This window comes from Amblyomma maculatum, chromosome 4 (genome assembly GCF_055883805.1).
Source record: "Amblyomma maculatum isolate TAMU_Amacu chromosome 4, ASM5588380v1, whole genome shotgun sequence".
NCBI lineage: Eukaryota > Metazoa > Arthropoda > Arachnida > Ixodida > Ixodidae > Amblyomma > Amblyomma maculatum.
The window spans coordinates 172,897,243-172,917,526 of NC_139347.1; the positions used below are offsets into that span (position 1 = coordinate 172,897,243).

The following is a 20,284-nucleotide window of genomic DNA, read 5'->3' on the forward strand; positions in this document are numbered from 1 at the left end:
TTCAACACCTCCTCGTGCTCGGCACTCTTCGTCGTCCTCACCCTGCGAGCATAATTTGTACGTGCGCCTGCAAAAAGCTGGATTGGTACGTGCAGTGCTCCGCTATCGATACACTACCATAAAATGGCTCCCGACGAATCATTTTGCAACTCACAGGGGCGCTTATAGCTTCTCCTGGTCCGACGGGGCTGAGACTTATAGGCCACTGCCGCTTGCGGCTTGGGCTAGCCTGTAACTGGAGTTGTGTCTGTTGTAGACCGTCAGTGCACACGCCACCGCTTCGGTGGAGGATGACGGCTGTTGCAACTCGCGTTTTTCTTTCACTCTTCTTTTTCTTTCTTCTCTATTGTCTGTTCTGTCCCCACGAGGTAGTGGAGGTGACTCAGCTTTAGAGAGTCCAAGCTCAAGTTTAGCGGCGCGACGCTAGTACCCCAGCGGCGAGCCGTGGAAAGTCGGGACATCGCCGGAGCAGACGCTCTGCTAATTTTGTGCGCACGTACGGTGGCAGAGTTGCGCGGGAGCAATATTCGCGATGACTGAAGTGGTCCCGCCAAAGCGAAGTGGTGGTACAAGGTATTGTTGTGTCTTAGGCTGTCACAGTTCAGTACACGGGACCATATAGATTCCCGGGGGTTACCGCGGGTTACCGCAGTAAGGAGATTCAAGTAAGTACTGCCGGTTTTATCTCGCTTAATGCTCTGGCTGTTGCAGCTTTTTGCTTTCTATGTCTGCACCCACTCAACTTAGTAACGGAGGGCATGAATGCAAGCCACGGCTGCGGTAACTGTTGCTCACATTACCTTCTTCCTGTAACAGTGTTGTGAAAGTGGAGTTAGGGTTGCGTGGATAGAACATCGAGTTTTGATAACACGTATTTTATAAGCCGCCGCTACTCACAGTTTTCTTCTATTCTCCAGTAAACATGCGTCCAGGCGGTTAAATACGCAGGATAGCAAGTTATTTAGTCAGGTGGCGTTCATATTTAAGGAACAGACGGGGCTGCTGGCGAGAGACGCCCGGCGCTTTAGATGTTTTTCTTCCGCCATTTCGCGCAGCGCTGTTAGTTCAAAACGGTGTTTTGTAAATTTCGCGTTACTACTACAGCATATATGTTGTCAAAGGCTCAGCTGCATGCATTTACTTCTTGAAAACGCTGTTTATTCGTGTCGAAACTGATCGACATGTAATGTAAGCTTTTTCATTTTTTTCTTCATTCACTTCTCTTTTTTGTTTAGAATTGCGCAGACAAATACTTTGTTTTTCAGTGTTGCTACCTTTCGATATGTGCACATTAGTTTGAACATACTTATACAGTACATAAAAATACAGACGAGGGTGCCATAATTAGAAGACTGCACAGGGACCCCCGATCGATCGTTACAATAAAAGAAAATAACAACATAATTAGCTAATGGTTATTTATACAAAACAAAGGTAATAACACATGTATTAGACATATAATAAGTATAACAAATCAGCAATTCAGCAAATACATATTCAAGTTATTCTTAAATAACTAAAGATTTTTTCGCATTGAGCATAATACATATTGTTGCACTTAACAAACTACAACTATTAGATTGGCAGACACTAATTACATAACTGAAAATTAAAAGCCATGATATTTTTCTTGCACGATCCTGACAGCACTACGTGGGAGCCCAAGGCACATACACGAATCTGCAGCACTCATTTTGTCGGAAGCAACAGGAATGATATCAGCCAACATGCCGCCTACATTCCAACCATTTTCCCACCAGCGTGCAGAAAGAAGGCACCTGACCAGGAAAGGGCACAAAGGTATGAAAGCAAAGGTAAAGCTTAAATTGTAAATTAAAGCATGGATATTTTTCAGCATGCCCAGTTCCCTTAGTGGTGTACAAAATGAGTAAGGTTGATATTGCATTTATTTAAGCCATGCCCACTATGATATCATTCCATTACTGACATTGATCATGCTCGGACTGTGTAATGCAGGTGGCAAAGGCGTTTCAACCTGGCAACCTCGTCCAGGCATCTCGATGCAGCAGCTGAACATCCATCACCTGCCACAAATGATGTAGTGACGACACAGGTGTCAGAAACGTCTCCTTTAGAAAAGCTACAGCTTGACCAAACAGAAGTGGATTTCTGTGACGCCTGTCTGGAAACAATCACTAGCCCTTTATCCCACAGCATCAATGCTTCAGATCCTTTGGTGCATGCATGTGGCTCAAGAAATGATGGTCAACACACTACGAAGAGTGTTGATGTTAGACCATCCTTCCATTACAGGGGAATGTAAACAGTGCATCTGCCTCTGCAATCACTATTTCTTTTCATTAATGTTCTTTCAACTGACTCATGCAGTGGTACAAATGCGACTAGGGTCCCATCTTTACCGCCCCCCCCCTTTTTTTAGACAAGCCAGACAGAAGAATGTGCAACTTCAGCCAAGCTAAGCATACTTCTTTCAGCACCAATTAAATGGCCCCCAGGCCTCAACTCATGTCGAACACCAAGAATTGAGCAAAGAGTTGGACTTTTTAGTACTTTTTTGCAATCTTGCCCTAACGAAAATTATGTGAAGTGTTTTCTTTAAGAAACTAGAGGAGGCTCTTGCCTTTACACTGTTACATTGTCTTGCTTGTAACAAACAAAAATACATTGCATTTCGCTGGCAGTATTATGAAATGTAATTTTGAATTTCCTTTTTCTGCTTAATTTACATAGTTTTAATGTTGTCATGGCAACATCGATTTTCTTTTGGAATGAATGCTTTTAGTTGCAGTATAGTGGAAATATTATTTTTAATTTATTGTTTCATCTATCTAATTGCCCTTTCTTTTTTATTTCATCTTAATGCTTTCTTCTTTGTCTTTCTTCTGAAGGTCGCAAGCACAGATGGAAACTGGATGATGAGCTGCGGATTTCGTGGCTTTCAGTCCCTAAAGGAAACGGAAGAGGCACTGCAAGATTTGTGTGGTGTAACGCTGCAAGTCTTTTGCCTTCTTTTAAACTTGGTGCTTCAATCAAAGTACATATACAATACCGTAATAGGGGAAGACAAGCTTTGCTTGTTCCTCACCAAGCTCCGACTTGGGATAACATAGAGTGTCTTGGGATCAATGTTTGGCATCACAGCCACAACAGCATCAACTGTGTTTAGAACAACACTCAGCATTTTAAGTGTTTCTCTGAAGAATTTGGTGTTTATGCTATCACGAGAGATAATCAAACTTTCTCTTCCTGCACCATTTAAAGAGAAGTATCTAAATTGCAGGCTAATAATAGAATGCACCGAGATACGAACAGAAATGCTCTCGAATCCTGATGGATACACTTTAAAGGTCTTAATAGGAATCATTCCCGACGGCATGGTAAGTTTCATAGTTTTATATGCAAGGTGTATTGAGGGCGGCATACTGATTCATTCATCACTCTGGACTCTTGCTTTTTGCAGCTTCTCAAACCAGGCGATTAAGTTCCTAGCGACAAAGGACTTCCAAGCATTCGTACAACCGTCGAAGGCAGAGGTGCTGGGCTGCTCATGCCTCTCTTTATTTCAGGAGGAGCTCAACTGTGAGAAGAATATATGGAAAAGCATATAGGATTGCGTCGGTACTCATACATGTAGAAAGAGTCATAAGAAGGTTGAAGATTTATCATACCATCAGTAACAGAGTACCTCTAAGCCTGGTGCCGCATATGAACAAAGTCATTTCAGCTTGTGCTGCTCTTCAGAATATGCAGGCGCCAATTATTAAGGAGTAGACCTAATTGACTCTATGCTGTCTCTGTGCAAGAGTTGTTATCTCATATTAACAGAAAATTCTTTACAACAATGTGTCGCTCGGATGATGAAAGGAGCCAACAGTCTGAGAGCCCGCGGTAAACACAGGGGATATCTTTTTTTATTGTTTTTGTAGCTGATATTTGCGAGAGTAAGTTGTGTAATGAGTTTAGGGAGAAAGATAATTAAATGCATTGTGAAAGCAAAAACAATTGGCTGACCATAAACTCATTACGCGACTAATTATGGTCAATATCAAACATAAAACAATAAAAAAAAACATCCATACGTTTACCTTGCACTTCCAGACTGTTGCCGCGATGCCCCTAAAAATGTGGCCGACTCTGTCTTTCTCGGGCATGTTGGAATTGACACATTTGCACAATCTGAGGATCTCTTTCGTATAAGTGGTACACATTTCATCGGGCAATTGAGCTCTTTGAGCAAGGGTCTGCTCAGCCACCTTTTTGCTCGGTACAGAGTCACCAAAACGCTGTTTTATCTCGGTGGAAAACCGTTCCCAAGTTGTCAAATTGTCCTCGTTATTCTCGAACCTGGTCATCGTCCTGTGTGTTAAAAAGAAAACGACATTTGTTTGCATGGCGATAGGGTCCGACCGGGTGTACCGACTAACTCGTTCATAATGAAGCAGCCACTTCTCAAGGTCCTCACCTTCTCCTCCTGCAAACGGTCGTGGTTCCCGGTAAGACTGGGAGGGAATAGAGCTGGAGGGCGCAGGCCTGTCACCAGCCTGGCTTGCAGCATCGCGGCTTGCACGGTTAGAGTTAGTGCGGTCTATGATAGTTGAAAGCGGTGGCAGTCCAGCAAGGCGGCGACTGCGTCGAAACTCCAGTTGGTGTTGCTGCGCCGTAGGCAGAGATCGAACGGAACACCTCCCACCAAGTTGTTACGGTTAAATAAGAAAGGGGGTGTTTATTTACAGTGCTGTGCAGCGGGAAGAGGTGAAGCCTACTAGCCCCCAGACACCTACGCTCCTTCTTCTTCTGCCATACCAGTACAATCCTTTCTCGTCGTCAGTAGCGTGACAATATATTGTCACGTACAAGATGATTGAGGATATAAAGAATAGCAAAGGGGTTAGCTCCGATACAACAGCGGTGAGCAGCACAGACGCAAAACCCGCAAGCGACACTTCGTCGTTCTTCACTCAGTCATGCGCCACCTGGCAACGCTAGGTGGCATTACTCCCCCTTCCGAAAAAAAAAAGTGAGCATGGGCGGTGAGAACGGTGTGCAAAGTAAGAGAGTCGTCACAGGAGGTGGCCGTGGGTTATCGTTGGTAGTACGGCTTCAGCCGCACAATGTGCACAATGTCCGAGCTGGGCTTTCGACGTTTTGAAAGTGCGGCGCCGTCTGGAATAACTTCATAACTGACATCACTCACACGACGCAACACTTTGTACGGCCCGAAATAGCGGGAAAGGAGTTTCTCTGACAAGCCTGGACGGCGAACTGGTGTCCACACCCAGACTTGATCCCCAGGTTTGTAGTGAACCTGGCGGTGCCGGAGGTTGTAGCGGTCCGCGTCAGAGGTCTGCTGCCGTCCGATGTGCATACGGGCAAGCTGGCGGGCTTCCTCAGCGCGGATGGCGTACTGCTGGGCATCTGGCGGAAGCTGGTCATCATCTGGGCATGGGAGCATGGAATCGAGCATGCTCTGAACTTCACGCCCGTACACAAGTCGAAATGGTGTGAAGCGCGTTGTTTCCTGTTGGGCTGTATTATACGCAAATGTGACGTACGGCAGCACCTCGTCCCAGGTTTTGTGCTGCACATCGACGTACATTGATAACATGTCCGCAATCGTCTTATTTAACCTTTCGGTAAGACCATTGCTCTGCGGATGGTACGCTGTGGTCTTGCGATGCGTCGTGTAACTCAACTCAAATATGTGGTCGATGAGCTGCGAAGTGAAAGCTGTCCCTCTGTCGGTAATGACATACGAAGGGGCGCCATGCCGCAAGACTATGTTATGCATGAAAAACTCGGCTACTTCGGAAGCTGTGGCATGAGGGATTGCCTTTGTCTCAGCGTATCGGGTCAGGTAGTCAGTAGCGACTACTATCCATTTGTTTCCCGCCTGCGACAAAGGTAAAGGACCAAGGAGGTCCATGCCGATTTGGTCGAACGGAATACGTGGCGCTCTAACGGGCTTGAGAAATCCGGCAGGCTTCAGGGGCGGTGTTTTACGGCGCTGGCATTCGCGACAGCTTCTTACATAGCGTTTCACAGTTGCGGAGAGTCCTGGCCAGTAATACATGTTGCGGACTCGAGCAAGCGTCCGTGAGTAACCCAAATGACCAGACGTCGGTTCGTCGTGGCAAGCAAGTAGAATATCCGCACGGAGCTCGCATGGTACTACCTGGAGGAAAGCTCTTTCTTGGCCTTGGGAGTTTCTTTTATACAAGACGCCTTGCTGCATACAGAATGAACCAATGTGCCGAGATAGGCGTCGAGGGAGCGTCGTATCACGCCCTTCCAGATAATCGATGAACGGAAGGATGTCTGGATCAGCTCTTTGTCGATCCCTGAGCTCAGATGCACTGAGAGCTCCTAGAAAGCCGTTGTCGCCATCGGTTGCAGCATCGTCAGTGTCAACGGGGGCTCGTGACAGCGCGTCAGCGTCTTCGTGTTTGCGGCCTGACTTATAAACAATAGTTATGTCAAATTCCTGAAGTCGTAAACTTCAGCGTGCAAGTCGTCCCGACGGATCTCGCAGATTTGCCAACCAGCATAAACAATGATGGTCCGTGACGACTTTAAATGGTCGGCCGTAAAGATAGGGGCGAAACTTCATAGTGGCCCACACGACCGCCAGGCATTCCTTCTCCGAGGTGGAGTAGTTGGTTTCGGCGCGAGAGAGTGTGCGGCTAGCATAGGCGATTACTCGCTCAATCCTGTCTTGATGCTGAACAAGGACCGCGCCAAGACCGATACTACTGGCGTCAGTGTGCACCTCTGTGTCAGCCGCTTCATCGAAGTGCGCCAGAACAGGGGATGTTTGAAGGCGCTCGCGAAGCAAAGAAAAGGCCGTCTGCTGCTCAGAGTTCCACACAAAGGCGGTGTCCTTCCTTGTGAGGCGCGTTAGAGGTTCCGCTATTTGAGAGAAGTCCGCAATGAACCGCCGATAATATGCGCACAGGCCGAGAAAGCGCTGAACAGCCCTCTTGTTAGCTGGAACGGGAAACCGTGCGACGGCAGCAGTTTTTTCGGGATCCGGGCGCACCCCATCGGGGCTCACAACATGGCCAAGGAACTTGAGTTGTGTATACCCGAAGTGGCATTTCTCGGGCTTCAGCGTGAGATCAGCAGAACGGAGCGCTTCCAGTACAGCTCGAAGGCGTTGGAGGTGTTGGTCAAATGTTTCGGAAAAAACAACTACGTCGTCCAAGTACACAAGACAGATCTGCCACTTGAGGCCAGTTAGGACGGTGTCCATCATCCTTTGGAATGTAGCTGGGGCAGAGCACAATCCAAATGGGAGTACTTTGAATTCATATAGGCCATCTGGAGTTACAGATGCGTTTTTTTCTCGGTCTCTTTCGTCTACTTCGATTTGCCAATAGCCGCTTTTCAAATCAATAGATGAAAAATACTTCGCACGTCGCAATCTGTCCAGTGAGTCATCGATGCGCGGCAACGGGTATACATCTTTCTTTGTCACATTATTCAATTTCCGATAGTCGACGCAAAATCGAAGAGTGCCGTCTTTCTTCTTGACCAGGACTACTGGTGAGGACCACGGGCTTTGTGAAGGCTGCACAACACCATCATCCAGCATCTCCTGAACCTGCGTCTGGATCACTTCTCGTTCTTTGGCAGACACACGATAAGGCTGCTGTCGTATAGGGCGAGCGTCTTCGTAAGTAATGATGCGATTTTGCGTGATTGGCGTTTGACGAACCTTCGAGGAAGAAGCAAAACAGTGCTTGAAGTCCAGCAACAGTAGCTCTAAGGCCCGCCGTTTCTCCTTCGACAAAAGGCAGTTAATGTCGATGTTGTCAAGAGATGGCTCATTAGTTTCGACTGCCGTGGATGTAAAACAGACCGGATCGTGCGTAACAGGGTCAGCGAAAGCGATAGCAGTTCCCGGAAACAAGTGCCGGTGCTCATTAGAAAAATTTGTGACAAGGAGTGCAGCCCGGCCATTGTGAAGCGACAATAAACTTCGAGCAGCGCAGATGCCTTGAGCAAGCAGGAGTGAATGGTTCGCTTCCGCTACAGCATCGCCGGCACGGAAATCGTCACAGGTGACTTCCACAAGAACACTGCTTCGCGGCGGCAGCGAGACGCTCTCGGCGGAAACGCGAAGTGCGGCACTGCAAGGACTGTTACTATCTCGTTCGGCAGATTGTCCCATCGAAAATGTGACACGTCTATTTCGCAGGTCGATAACTGCTCCGTATTCTCGCAGAAAGTCAATGCCGAGGATAAGGTCACGGGAACAGTCACTCAAAACGGCGCAACTAACGATGAACGTATATCTGTTAATCTGAATACGAGCCGTGCACATCCCCTTTGGGGTAACTATATGACCGCCGGCGGTTCGAAGGTACACATCTGGCCAAGCAGTGAGCACCTTCCTCAAAACAGTCGCCATGCGACCACTCAAAATCGGATAAGCCGCACCGGTGTCCACTAATGCATTGACTGGAGTGCGACCGTCTAAAATAACAGGAATGTCCAGAGAAACGCTTTTGGCTTCCCTAGGGGACGGTACCAGCAGCTCGCGGTCGGATCAAAGCGGCGACAACGGGAGGTCTTCAACGCAGCGACTACCAGCGGCCTCGCCCCCGAAGGTCGCTGTTTTCAGTTTTCCCGACCAGGGCTAGACGAGCGGCCTTGCCCCTCTCGCGAGGAGCCTTGGGTGGGCGTCGATGAGCGCCTTGGTGAAGGGGAGCGGGAGTGACGCTGCGAACGAGATGAACGCTGTTCCGCCAGGTACTCTTCAATAACGCGGGGTCGTTGACCAAACCGGGGAGGAGGCGAGTCGATGCGGAAGCCTTGAAGACCGAGGCGTCGATAAGGACAATCCCGGTAGAGATGGCCTGGTTCACCGCAGTGGAAGCAGAATGGACGGCGGTCAGGCGTGCGCCAAATGTCGGCTTTGCGTCGGGGCAGGGGACGTTCGTTGAAGTACTGCACTGGTTGCACCGAGGGCAACGGAACTGTAGGCAGCGCGGGAATGGGTGGCGGTGAAGGAGGAGCCTGACTCTGCAGAACTTCCGCATATGTGGGACGGTTTTCGGTCCCCGACAGCAATGGCGGGCTCGTAACTAGAGGCGAAAGAGGGCTCTTGAGCGCCTGTCGTACCTCCTCTTGCACTATAGCAGAAACGGAAGCTGGCGATTGCTGCAGGGGGTTCCAGAATTTTCTGAGTTCTTCGCGCACGACACTGCGAATTAGTTCGCGCAAAGCATCAGGATGCCGCTCGGAAGATGCAAATGAGTCCGCAGTTGTGCCAGTATGGAGAGGTCGGTTATAAGCCGCGGCACGTTGTTGGAGCACCCTTTCCATTGTGGCGGCCTCCGCAAGAAATTCATTTACAGTCGACGGTGGGTTGCGCACAAGTCCTGCGAACAGTTGCTCTTTCAAACCATGCATTAAGTGCCTGACCTTTTTGTCCTCGGACATGGCGGGATCGGCTCGCCTGAAGAGGCGCGTCATGTCCTCGACATATGCTTGGACACTCTCATTCGGTATCTGGATGCGGGAGTGAATGGCACGTTCTGCACGTTCGCGACGATCCGCGCTAGTGTAGGCCTCGACCAGTTGACGACGGAATTCCTGCCACGATGTTAACATTTGCTCTCGGTTCTCGAACCAGATCCGGGCGCCATCCTCAAGGCTGAAGTAGACGTTCCTCAGTTTGGCAGTATCGTCCCACTGGTTCAAAGCAGCGCCACGCTCCAACTGAAGGAACCAGTCCTCCACATCCTCAAAGAGGTCACCATGAAAAGGCTTCGGTACTCGAGGGGCCTGCAAGGTGTAGTTACAGGCCGGTGCGACGCCCGTTACCTGCTGAGCAGAAGCACTAGATGTCATGGCGGCGGGTGATGGCTGAAACTCCGGAGACAGTCCCTGGAGCCGTCGACTGCAGCGATGCACGGGGGTGTCCAATGGCACAGGGCTGGCGCGACGTCTTTCAGATGGAGACTCTTGCATAGGTGATCTTACCCAGCACCTCCACCAGAATGTCACGTACAAGGTGATTGAGGATATAAAGAATAGCAAAGGGGTTAGCTCCGATACAACAGCGGTGAGCAGCACAGACGCAAAACCCGCAAGCGACACTTCGTCGTTCTTCACTCAGTCATGCGCCACCTGGCAACGCTAGGTGGCAATATTTACATGCCAAATATGAGTGCTAATGCATTAGGAAGAAGATTTAGCACACTTATAGGCTCCACATCAGGCATGATTATTTACGTTTTTATTATTTGGCTGCCTAGCATGGGGGCGCCGGACTGCAGATAATGGCTACCGGTAGAACGGGTCATATTTACCTCCGTTGTACTGAATTGTCCTGGCTCCGAGTTCTCAGGTTTTTCTTCGAGATCCCGAAAGAGGCAGCCGAGAACGTTTCCATCACGAAAGACAATGATACAAAAACCACTGTTATAGAAAACCTCTGGCGCGAGGACCTAGAACGCAATGAGATTTTCACGTCTTCTGTGATGTCATAATTTGGCACTGTGTGAGTCGTTCACATTTGTCACCTGCCAGTGTCAGTGTGAGTACAGAAATCTCTTCAATCCGTTGAGCCTAGAAATATTTGTAAGTACGTGCGAGGACATAGCTAAGGGCGTAGAAAAATTAATGTTTAAAAGCTGCGAGCATGGCTTAGTTTTTGTTGCATAAATTATTTTGACCAGTTATGAGCGGGTGGTTTTCTAAAATCCCGAATTCGCCATGAGAGTAGTGATATTCTAAGAGCAATGGTAAAGTTTATGAACTTTAGTTTAGGGGAGTTACTATAAATTTTCTCCGAAGATATAAGCTCGACGTACTGAGAAGTATTAGGATCAGATAATTTATGATAGCCTAAGATAAATAAACAGAAAATCGAAGCAAATGTTCACCAAATAATTAGCACTCATAGGGCAATTTTAAAGCAAAATCAAGGCGTCTGCAGATAAGAAATTATTGCAATGTCAGCATAACTTTGACCACATGTAATTGCTTACAAATTCTATACTGTGCGAGCAGTTGCCTTGTTCGTTCTCCGATGAAAATGGTTAGCTTCATAGAGTTTAGGTCGTTTCAAGCTTTCGCAGTAGAAGTGCACGCATACGAGCATGCGCAGTGCGCCCATTTGTGTGTGCAGGTGTTTGTTAACTCCTACCTTCCGGAAGCGTCAATAAGTAAAACTGTACTTGACGCCTTGCTGTCCGTCAGCCTAAACGCGAGAATTCCAAAGCAGCACCAAGAACCATATGCAGGCCTCTTGCCCTGAAGAAACTTACACGTAAACACGAACACTTTCCGCCGACCCACTTGCATTCCTGAAAAATCCTTTACCGAATTTTTCAGCTTCTTTTTTCCCTCTTCACTTCAACTTCACTCATTCACGCAACAGAAAAAATAAAACGAAACTGCCATATTAAGTAAAAAAGGCAACGCAAAAGCTAGCGTAGTAAAAGCATCTTGAAAAAGAAGTACTACAAAAGCAGACAATTTGCGTCATACAGTAGCTTGCTAGTTCTTTTTCTAGTAATATTATTCAGACGGGGAAATTTATTCTGTTGCACATCACTTCGATCCGAAATTATCCCGTGTCTTCTACTCAAAACCTCTTCGATCGCATCGGCCGTCATGACTAAGAGGACATAATGTCAGTAAGGATACGAGGTCTCATTTAGAGCTCCTACTCTCAGCAATATAAGAAGGAACCACCATCCACGGAATTCATTATTATAAACAAAGGGTGCTATTTCCGCTTCTTCGTTAAAAATATTGTAAATGCACGTGCTTTGGAGCGTTTTATATATTGTATCGAATATCAAGTATTCTAAATATGTAATCTGCAGCTCGTTTTTTTTATCGTGAGCCCGTTTTAATACTTTTAGCTTTGAGGGGTAACATAAATAAACCGAGTGACACGAAAATATTTTCTTGACACTTCCAGACATCAAGATTGGCCACCTATATGTTATATTGCTTGGCAACCAACTAAATCGCCCAAGAGAAGGCACTGCAAAACTTCTTGGCACTGTCCAATAAAGGATCAAACAAGAACTACGCTTTATTATTTATTTATTTATGGCGCTGAGTTTACTACGTTTTACCTTTTGTTTCTACATGCATGAAAGAAACCCTCCGCTAAGCAGTTGAATCTCTCTAGCTAGAACACTTTGCGGCGACTTAAAGGGCGCTCTGCATAGTTTCTTCCTCGGTTTTATGTTGTTTTAAGGATTTCTGTGCCTAAACAGTTTTAGTCATAGACAATGCAGTCATAATTTAAGCTTACAAAGATAATTACTCACGTAATCTGTTTTTGCGAGAATCATTAACCTCATAATTCTGCAGTTACTAATGAAAGTATCCTGTTAACTCCTAATGTGATCTCTGTTGGAGCTCTTGGGGACGTTGCAAACATGTGATATGACCACTACATATTTCTGGTTCAGGAAGCACGCAACTGTTTCAGTTGCGTGCTTCCTGAGTTATGGTTTAGCTCTGGTTAACCCTAGTTGAATTGCCATAGCAACAGCGGAGGCGCCTTTTTCCTGCTACATTTTCCCCTATCACGCTCTATCAGTGCACAGTGCTACATTATTGGGGAAACGTAAGCTCATCCTCAAGGAAGGCGTAAGCTACACGAAAGCGTAAGCTACTAGCCCACATATAAAGTCACGTTTCAACCAAGCCGAATAAGCATGCCTGCGTGTCGTAGTGGTAACGAGAATGCAAACGGTCAGACAGGCTGATTCTGATATTAATCTCAAATATGAAAGGAGCGACCCGAGTTGGCAGCTCCTGCCTGGGCGTAGTGGTAACGTGAATTGAATTGTCATGGCAGGCTGATTTTTTATGGGGAGGCCATAGCTAAGCCTCTTCACAGCGTAGCTACGCCTCTTCACGGCGCCTCTTCACGGTGTAGCGGCGGCCCCACGAGGTCTCGTTTTGGTTGTTGTCAGATAAGCAGGCAGACGCTCGTGGTATCCTGACCAAGAATGACCCACATTTATTCTTTAGCCATCCAATACATATACAGCCAGGAGAGTCACATGACTTCTGTGAGAGCTGGGTGAGGTAAAGGGAAGGGAAAGGACGGGCGCGCATAGTGCGTCTCAGGATGACGCCACATTTTCCCTTGTTGACAAGCACTGTGTGTGCCCACAAGGAAGGAAAAAGTACTTTTCAATTTACTCATCAAAGCCGAGTATTTTCGGCGGTCGTACGACGCCCGTACCGCGTTGTTATTTGCACTTTGCCTGAAAGTGTCTTTTCGGATACGTTCGCTTCGTTGTTGGACAACTGCGTTGCCACGATTGTATTCCTAGGCGAATTCGAAACAGTTTGTTTCACAACATTGTCGGTTGTTTCTGTAGGCTGACTGGCTTGTTCACCCTGGTCGTCCGGTGATGGTCCGGTATCTTCTCCCTTTGGGAGGAGGAACAGATGTCGTCTATTTCAATGTAGGGCTCCCCCTTGACTCTGGATCCAGTAATACCTGGGTATCGAGGCAGGTCGAAGGACTGTACCTCCGTCACATCTCTCTCGCAGCTACACATGGTCCCCTCGGACAACTTGGGAAGAGTATTAGCAGCATGATGTCTGTCAAAATACTGCTTTTGCTTATGTCTGTATTTTTCGTCTTGCTTTTCCCGAGAGGCGCTTACTACTCGAGGTTTTTAGTGAAGCTGGCATGCATGGGACTCTTGATCGTAAGCGACGACTCATGAGCAGTTGAGCTAGGCTGTAGCCATTTGGGCCCGGTGAATTCCTATAGTTCAGCAGGACAATGCAAGGTTCCTGCGCCTTCTTAACGAACCTTGTGAGTGTCTCCACTATGCGCTAAACATCACCGTTAGCCTGTGGGTAACGAGGACTCGTTGTGACATGTTTTCAGCCGTAATGTCTTGAAAAATTAATCAAAGCAAGTGATACGAGCTGTGGTGCATTGTCTGATTGTCTGTTTGGGATCACGTGCCTAGCCAAGATGCGTTTCAGGTGTTGACCATTTCAGGTGACTTTTCAGGTGACCATGTACGACGATGTTCCTCGATCCAGCTGGGCCAGCTCAGGATGCCAAGAGTGATAATCGACAACGACAAGACAGACAGCACCTCTCATCTCGCATAAATCAACTCCAATTTTTCCCAAGAGAGCTCTGCTGCTTCAGACGGCATCATTGGTTCACAAAATTGGGTGCTCCTTGCGCGCACGCTTGGCAGTTTGGTACAGTTCTTGTAATTTCTTGGCTGATTCCTGGCCACCAGAACGACTCAGAACAGAAGATGCTGTATTGTGCTCGTCCATACAAAACAGTGGGCGAGCCCAATTCGGCTCGCCCACTGTTCCTTTATGGGCTTAATATCTATGGCTGCCAGCTGAAACTGGATACCTGAGAGCGATCATTTCTTGTGTGATATGTGTCTCTCTACTTCAGTGTTTAACTCTTGAATGGTGACGAAATTTTTTAATGCCTGTAGCTTATAGCAAAAGCAAGGACAGTTGGGTGAAAGCCTGAACTCTCAGTCAGGAAAGATACGCGATATGCAAAAATAGCTTACCGGTCAAGCTTCAAGTGAAGGCAGTGTGGGGTGTTTGCACGCTCTTTACTTCAATTAAGAAACTGACCATACAAATATTTCAACTTATCTCGGTGGCCTACAGCATATAGTAAATAAGCTAAAGCAACCAAGCTGCTCTTTCCATGCAGCATAATTATTATGCACTGCTGGTGGAAACTGCACAACATATATTCGTGGAGTTGCACGTGCTGCTTTCCTCAATGCATCTCGCGTGACGCAGCCTACAGTGACACTGAAAAATATGCCATCTTAAAGATATTTACTTGCAATATATGATGATTCAGCATATATGTGTATAGTATATGCTCTCGCAGAGCATCTGTTCACGCACTGGCTCCATGTGCTTCTACAAGCTCGCACAAACACGTGACCAGCTCATTCTCATTCAATATTTCACAGTGGCTGTGCGTGCTTCTGTGAGCTCGCTCATGGGCATATTCAATCTCACAAGAACTTGTACAATCTCATGCATTCCTGCACGGAGGCTCTACGTGCTCTCATAAATCCACGTTTAATCTTCCAAGAACTCACATATTCTTATACATTCTCATTCACTCTCACACTTTCTTGTACAGCTCACGTACAGTTTTTCAGTAGGGACCCCTTAAAGTAAGTAAAGTTTGTCTTCCTGTGGACGCCAGTTGTCACTAAGTAGAAATGCCCTCTCTACTGCAGAAGGAGAACGCTATCGCGGGCATGTTCAAATGAGATAACAGGCATATCAAACGAAACTAAATGAATCTATGTGTATCCTTTAAAGCTTAGATCCTATATGAGATGAAAACAAAAAAAAAGTTAAGAAAAGGTTTAACGCGCTTGAACCGCAGTAGAAACAGTTGTCTGTGGTTTAGCTCTGAGGAACCCTAGTTGAATTGCGAAAGAATGGCTACGATTGTGACCAAATGAAGAGTCGGATGCATAAGCCCGCTTACTGGTGGTAGATCATTTTTATGCCATAGCCGGTCGCACAGACAACACATACTTCCAAAGGAGCTATTCTTGAAGGGACGGCAAAGCTCCCGTGGCCTACCCGTGCTCGCCCTCTCTTTGTGCAAAGTCTGCTCGCCGACCACCTTTGACGTGTCAAGGCTCAAAAACTAAACCGACCAAAGCCCTCTTCATTTCTCTAGACGTGCAGCGCGCTCTTCACCCGTTACGTCTGCTCGCCGTCTTCTGGGGGTCTCGTTGTGCCTTCCAATTGTGGCTTACGGCATACAAGTGTGAGCGAAAGCTTAGGCTCCGGGCGACCGAATGTTTTATCGCACACAACCAGCGTTTCGTTGAATGCATCACAGTTCACCGGAGTTTTGGGTGCTGTTAGTAAAGACGCTTATTACATCGATATATGGAGGACACCTAAGCTCCGTCTTTAAGCGTATGACGGTATGAGGGTATATGAGGGTATGAGCCCACATATAAAGCCCAGCCTTAGCCAAGCCATATGAACAAGCCTTAGTGGCCTCTAGGAGTAAGGTGAATACCAGGACTCTGGCAGGCTGATTCTGACATAACCGTCCATGTGAAACCAGAGACCCATATAGGCAGCTCCTGCCATTTGGTGCTACGGCATACGAGCATACGCGACGAGCCGAGCTGGCTGGCGTAGTGTTGCTTTCGCAACAAGGTCGAAAAAGTGCGATTCCTTCGTGGATGTGTGCGAAACTCAACGGCACTACAATTGGGTCCAGACGACACAAAGGTGTCGACGGTATTTTGAACGAAGAAGTCCAAGGAGCCGAGTCAGATTGGAAGCTCGGTGCCCGTGGAAGGATAAAGGAGGCAGGGGACTGGATTGCTGTGTGCATTTGCGCCAGGCAATGCTGTTCAGGGTAGACAGGGGACTAGAAGAATGTGTGGCATTGTGTCAGACAATGTTTTATATTTGTGAATGTACCGATACGGTTGACGTTTGCCAGGTTTGTGAAGAAAAACTAGGTGCGTTATACAGAAGAAGAAACGGAGCAGCAGCTGAAGATGTGAGAGCTGCCGTCTCAAGCGCGACGCGTGCGAAGATGACACAGGCGGCTTAGCGGTGGTGGTAGAAACATTTTGTGTCAAAATTACAGAGGGTGGGGGTGCAGCCCCCTACATGACGTTTTAGAGCCCCCTCAATCTACAGAGGGCCCTCTTATAAAGGAAAGGAAAGGCCTTGAAGGGCTATCTTAGCGAGAGCGCTAGTAATAATCTTGCCCCGCTCCTAATCGAAGGTACTGGTGAGTAGGTGCCCCCAGTAATCTAGGGCCATCATCTGATGAAGGAGGGTGTGGATGAGGAACAGGTGAGAAATGTGTGTAGAAAGTCACCAGGTTTGTCACTGATCCTGCAGGAACAAGGAAATTGATCGGGAAAGCGGGCGTGGGGAAGGATGGGGTATGGGGTTGTGCGCGGTTGTAGCTTACGCCAATGGGCAGTTTGATGTATTGTGAGAGTCGGGGCAGGAGGTTCGTAAGTTTTTCTATTTTGGCATTTGTAGGTAAGGATGTTACAAAAGAGCAGTATGCACTCCCCGGCATCTAAGGAAGGCCGTTCTTCCCCAGCCTAGAAAAAGATCGCGGGCCTGGGAGTGAGCCTCCCCAGTACCAGGAATGCCCGCATATGCGGGCGTCCAAATAAGGGTGACGAATTGTCGAGGTTGGCAAAAACTGAAAATACGGTGGGTGTTGGGGGACAGTAAACCATTGGCAAAGTTCAGGATAGCCAATTTTGAATCCGAGATTATTTTAGTGGCGGGCGTAGAAGTCAAGGCTAGTGCAATGGCTGCCTCCTCCGCTTTTGTTATAGAATTGGAATGAACAGAGAAAGCAGAGAGATGTTTTGCATGGTTGTTTGTAACTGCTAGTAACTTACGATGGGCGTTTTCATAAGTGGCCGCTACTAAATATGCTACAATGGGGTCTTCTCCATAATGTCTGCGTAAGGCATGCGCCATGGCTGTTCTGCGCTTCCCGTCCAGTTGCGAGCTCATGCTTTATTGCGAAAGCAATACTACTCTAGGTTTCGAGCCTTCAGCGTAGCGCGGCGGTAGCCACGTACGTCTTACCCACGTGACGCTGTAACGTGACACCCAACGTAACACTAGGGTGAGAGCTCAGCTACCAACTCAAGCGTCGACGTAGCGCGGCGTTAGCAAGGTCTTAACCACGTGCCGCTGTGACGTCACAACCCACGTAGCACAAAAGCAAGAGATGGGCTCCCAACTCAAGCGCCGGCCTGATGCGGTTAGCAGGAGCTTCCCACTTGGGTCTCTCGTTTCACATGGGACGGTTATGTCAGAATCAGCCTCCTAGGACCCTGGTATTCACGTTACCCCTATAGGCCACTAAGGCACGCTCATACGGCTCGGTTAAAGTGGGGCTTGCTGAGGAAGAAGAAAATGAGAAGAAAAACGCTCGGTCACCCTCAGTTAATGCTTTCGCTCAATATTTGGTTCAGCAGCGTTGAACTCGTAATTTTTTAAGCAAGGGGGCACTAAAATTTTGGAACGAAATGAAGGAGGTAATGGGGTGCCTCCTGATGGGAGTCCCTTGGGGTTGTGTGCATAGACGAGAGCAGTGGGTAACCTGCTGGTGTACGCAGAAGGCGGGCCGTCTGGGCTGTGGCTTGGCTTCACGGTTGTCTGGAGCCAGATTTGCTAGGCACGTTCAAGGCCATATGAAACACGCGTCACTGTTACTACCGAAGTACATAGTAAAGCTTTCACTTTAAAAAGCACACTCGAAACACGCACAACACTATATGCTAAAGAATTCGTACTTGGCAGCGGTAAAACAGAGGACCAAAGCCAAAGAGGAGACGCAACAGGCTTGAACACTCTCATTGCACGCCACTGTCCTCTATGGTGCCACTCGAGCCATTGTGTGTTATTTCTCAATCTTCATTGTGGTGGTTCTGTGCACAAAATGACCACATAAGGGGCTTTTGCAGCGCGACGCGGACTTATTCGTTTCCAGTGGCGGAACGAAGCACTGTGCCATTGACGCAACGATTTGAAACCTATGACCCCTTTCCCAAGCATTTCGCCCCAAAACTTGCTCTTCATTCACTTTTGTCCTGCGTTGTTTGCGCTTCTAATTATGAATCCTCACAACTAGCCGTATTTTCGGTTCCTATTAGGTTAAAGAAAGGTGTTCATCAGATCATGTGCGTGCGAAGAAAAGCAGGAAGTTATTGCAGACAGCGCGAACACGGATAGATGAACTGCAAGGCGCCCCTGGCGTTGCTTCGAAGAACGCGGCAAGGAATCCAAGTTGTAGTAGGAGTGAAGATGACCACATGACGGCGCGGGTAGGCAAGCATAAGCAATGCCATCAAATTGACATCAGCCAGAAATGCGGACAAATGTGAAAGTGAGCTTAATGAAGCCGATCGAAGGGTATCTCGGCAGTGCTATACCACAGTACGTCGGCTGTAAACTCCACACTTCAATCCTTTGTACTCTTCGGCGCTCTCTCACATCAAACCTGAGTTTCCTGGCACTTCAACACCTCCTCGTGCTCGGCACTCTTCGTCGTCCTCACCCTGCGAGCATAATTTGTACGTGCGCCTGCAAAAAGCTGGATTGGTACGTGCAGTGCTCCGCTATCGATACACTACCATAAAATGGCTCCCGACGAATCATTTTGCAACTCACAGGGGCGCTTATAGCTGCTTCTGGTCCGACGGGGCTGAGACTGATAGGCCACTGCCGCTTGCGGCTTGGGCTAGCCTGTAACTGGAGTTGTGTCTGTTGTAGACCGTCAGTGCACACGCCACCGCTTCGGTGGAGGATGACGGCTGTTGCAACTCGCGTTTTTCTTTCACTCTTTCTCTTTCTTCTCTATTGTCTGTTCTGTCCCCACGAGGTAGTGGAGGTGGCTCAGCTTTAGAGAGTCCAAGCTCAAGTTTAGCGGCGCGACGCTAGCACCCCAGCGGCGAGCCGTGGAAAGTCGGGACATCGCCGGAGCAGACGCTCTGCTAATTTTGTGCGCACGTACGGTGGCAGAGTTGCGCGGGAGCAATATTCGCGATGACTGAAGTGGTCCCGCCAACGCGAAGTGGCGGTACAAGGTATTGTTGTGTCTTAGGCTGTCACAGTTCAGTAGACGGGACCATATAGATTCCCGGGGGTTACCGTGGGTTACCGCAGTAAGGAGATTCAAGTAAGTACTGCCGGTTTTATCTCGCTTAATGCTCTGGCTGTTGCAGCTTTTTGCTTTCTATGTCTGCACCCACTCAACTTAGTAACGGAGGGCATGAATGCAAGCCACGGCTGCGGTAACTGTTGTTCACATTACCTTCTTCCTGTAACAGTGTTGTGAAAGTGGAGTTAGGGTTGCGTGGATAGAACATCGAGTTTTGATAACACGTATTTTATAAGCCGTCGCTAACCTACTGAAAATATTGTACGAGGCTCTGCGTGGTTATCTGTGCGTGGTTATCGACCCGCACAGCGCGAGAATGTGCGAAAGAGAATGTGCGAACGAAAACGTACGAACGAAAACGTACGAACGAAAACGTACGAACGAGGATGTGCGATGAGAGGACGCGCAATGTGTGCACGGTGGGAGAACGTGCAACGTGCTCACAGCGCGAAGGCGTGCACACTGTGAGGACTTTTGTACCCGTGTGTGTGCGGCAAAATTTGTGCATAGCTATCAACATTCAGAGTGCATGGATGTGGGCACTCAAGGCCCCAATATAGTCCGACGTAACACGCGCGCGCACGTCGGCCTCCGCGACGTTACGTCAGCGAA

At 47.9% G+C, this 20,284-nt stretch overlaps 1 pseudogene; it reads left to right on the plus strand.

The window, feature by feature from the left end:
• Positions 1-1,727: 1,727 nt before the first annotated feature.
• Positions 1,728-3,753, plus strand: LOC146193501 (uncharacterized; annotated as a pseudogene).
• Positions 3,754-20,284: the final 16,531 nt, after the last annotated feature.